The sequence below is a fragment of the Athene cunicularia genome (genome assembly GCF_003259725.1).
Source record: "Athene cunicularia isolate RWA chromosome 2 unlocalized genomic scaffold, athCun1 chr2_part1, whole genome shotgun sequence".
Taxonomy (NCBI): Eukaryota; Metazoa; Chordata; class Aves; order Strigiformes; family Strigidae; genus Athene; species Athene cunicularia.
In genome coordinates this window covers 97,390,384-97,393,796 of record NW_020799095.1, presented here as the reverse complement: position 1 = coordinate 97,393,796, position 3,413 = coordinate 97,390,384, and positions in this window count along the sequence as shown.

Below are 3,413 nucleotides of genomic sequence, written 5' to 3'. Positions count from 1 at the left end.
CCCCCTCTCTGTTTCTACTAAAGCCATTAGCCACTTGCTCTCCCATTAATTCCCTATTAAGAGATCATCCATCAAACCCACAAAAAACCCACAAAATCACAAAGATATGTGCTGGAAAACATCTGCAGATTCCACATCGAGGGACAGTCAGCTACAGAGAGGGGTCACCCTTCCTCTGCAAAAACTACAACTGATTTTATTGCATCACTGCAGCATGCAATTACTGTCAAAGAAGAGAATGGCAAACTGTCGGCTGAGGCGTAATTAAACCTCAGCAGCAGCAGCTTCCCCTCTGAGTGATCCCGCTTTTTGCACCGCGGACCGAGTGGACCGGAACGGGGACCTCCATGTGTCACACAGAGCAGGCACGCCGATGAATGCTGCACAGCGGTTTAGGACAGGCAGGCAGGGAGCCACACCTAAATCAATCGGGGCTTCACACCCTGGGAGAGAAGGAAATCCACGACTATGCTCTGTTTTCTGCTCTGAGGTGGAAGGGAACAGGTTTTCCCCTCTGCTGAGCATTTGTTGTCTCAGGGAAGCCCAACCTCTATATGAATCTGGTCAGGGCTCAGGAGGATTCAGGCAAACCAAGCACCTGAGAAACACTAGTATTTCAGGCTCACCCAGGACGAGTCTATTCCAAGTGGACGAGATTAAACACAAGGCATGTGCAGGTTATGAAAGGCATGTGAGAGGAACTGGCTAGCGTTTGGGGTTATGAAAGACTGGAGGTTACGAAAGACCTTGGCAGTTATGAAAGACAAGCCAAGAGTCTGATCCAACAAGGCAGAGAGCAGCCTCGACCTGCTTGGAGGTGAATGGACATTCAAAATTACCCAGCAGCTCACAGCAAGAAGCTCATGCTGCCTGGCAGGCCTAGGCTAAGGAAGGCTTGAAAAAAACTTCAAAACAGTAACAAGAAAACAGTCATCACTGACCAGGAGAATGATGAAGAAAAGTACTGCCATCTGTTTATAGGCGTTACAGGCAGCTGTGTTTTTTCTGCAAAGTATTTTCAATGGTCTTAGAGCACTTGCCACAGCCACTGGTTTTCTAAGAAGTAGTATTTCCTGGCTTCTTAGTTCTGTTTTAGATCTTTTACCTACATGAGTCACACAGCTGGAATAAATCTGTAAAAACCAAGGCTTCATTCAGATGATATTTTAGCCTCTCAAGCTCAGCCTTCGGTGATAATTCTACTAATATTCTACCACCAAGACAAAGAGAAGGTTGGGAAAATTTACTGAGCCAGATGGAGTCACTTATTCCAAATGCCACTAAAACATCATTTAGAGCAAGGACTTACTCCTGCTTAGAAAAATATTGAGAGCACTTTCCCCCCTTTACAACAGTGTTTCTCCATGCCAGTGATTTTCTACAATTACCTTCAGTGAGGCTATTTCTGCATCCTGCCTACTACACTACCATTCACACTGCCCTGTTTTTAAAACACAAGTTAAACAGACCTTTCAAATGCTCCTGTGGCAGCCTAATCACAACAAACCTCCAGGCACTGCAGCAGACCTGAGACACATGGGAGGAAACCATCTGCTCTACATCAGAATAATATCTAGCCGGTTTCAGCAAAAGGTATAGACTCTTTTACTGTTGGCCAATTCAGTAACTAAAACTTCCACTTTCAAGGAAAAACACAAAACCCACTTTTATCGTGGTCTGAGATGCTTCCTAGAATGCAAAGCTACGGTTAGCTGTAGGTTTTCTTATTTACCAAAGTCAAAGCTGGTTTTACTACATCTCACCAGTATGTTTACATGTCTGCCCCAGCACAAACTCTATAGGGAAGCTCCTAAAGCCACCTCAAGCTGTGCTGAGCATGGCATCAATAAAATGCACAAATTCTAAAACCTGGAAGAAACTGAGATTAAGGAAGAACCCAGAGCAATTCTGTTCCATACTATTCCAAATTGCATGACATATTTGTAGGGTTATTCTACTTAATGAAAATAATCTTACATGAGGGCAGAACAGATACAAGGTTGGAGGAAACAAGTAACTTCCAATAAACAGTCAGCAGAAGGCTTGACAAACATTTGGTGAGGATTTCAACAAAGCTTCGTAATTTCAAACTTTTAAACTTCGGGTATTAGTTACTTCACCTTCTCAGCATTTGTTACTGTTTTTTGCTGATTCATAATGGGGACCAGAAAATGTTTTGCTAAGTAGACTGACAGCCTTGCTATCTTTGTGGTATCCACTGCCACGGTGCAGCTTAGAAATTTAAAGAATGAAGTCGAATTCTTGCTCTACATGAAGTTTTGTCACTTATTTTAGAAGGAAACGGTCTAAACCTTTTATTTTTAAAAGTCTCTATTATTTTTGTGAACTATGCATGTCAAGAGTGTTATGTCCCTCTCATCCCAAAGTAATATGTGTCCTACAAGATAAACAATAAAAGAAAACAGATCTAGACTTAGATACTGTTAGGTTAGATAGAACACCCAAGCCAATTAAATTTAGCCCAGTCCCTAGAAAATTAAAAATTAATTTTGTGTTCACATCAGAAATATTAAGTGGTGGTGCTATGCAATTTTCTTAATGCAAATATGGTACAACTAAAGCATCTCTATTCTAGTCCTGAAAGATCACTGAAAATGAAACCCTCGACCACAGCAGGTGCTGAAAGACGATAAATTCACACACTCGATGTATTTAACGCCCTTTTCAAAAAGCTACGCTGATGGACTCAAGCCCCAGACTCTCTTTTGTCCAATTCAGCGCCAAGTGTGCATCAGAACAAGTCAAGCGGAAAAGCGTCAGTTTGGCCGATTAAGTGTACATTCCCAACGCTCTCTCGGTGTTGTAAGTATTACAGACTGGTTGCTCTATTGCATAAGCACGTATTCATCGTAGGCTGCCCTTTTTCTACAAGGTGGATCTAGAATCGCTCAGCTGTCTGCTACCAGTGCCCTACTCCGCTGGCTCAAATGCATGGTAATTTGGTTTATACGGTTTCAGGAACAGCAGGTTCTTAATTCTCTTCTTCTCATCCTTGACAAATCCAAAATGACACGCAAAGAACAAGTGAAAAATCTCAAAGGCACTGTATTTGTTACCGTACACTTTAATTCCCACGCACTAACGAGCTGCTGAAACTAAAAATCTGAACTGCCTTTCCACTCCCGAGGCCACCTTTCCCACTCTTTCTTCCCTTCCTTCGTGAGATGGCCGATGCCAGTGGCCAGCTTTCCCCCCAAGGCCCAGGAACGCCGACGGCCGTCTGCCCGTTCCCGGGCACAGAGGGGCCCTTTCCGTCCCCGTTCCCCTTCGCCCCCGACGCACCGGCAGGCCCCGGGCCGCTCCCGCCCCGCCCGCGGCGCCCTGAGGGGCCTGAGGGAACGGCGGCTCGTCATCTCGGAGGAAACACCAGCGCCCCAGCCCCCCGCTGGGGG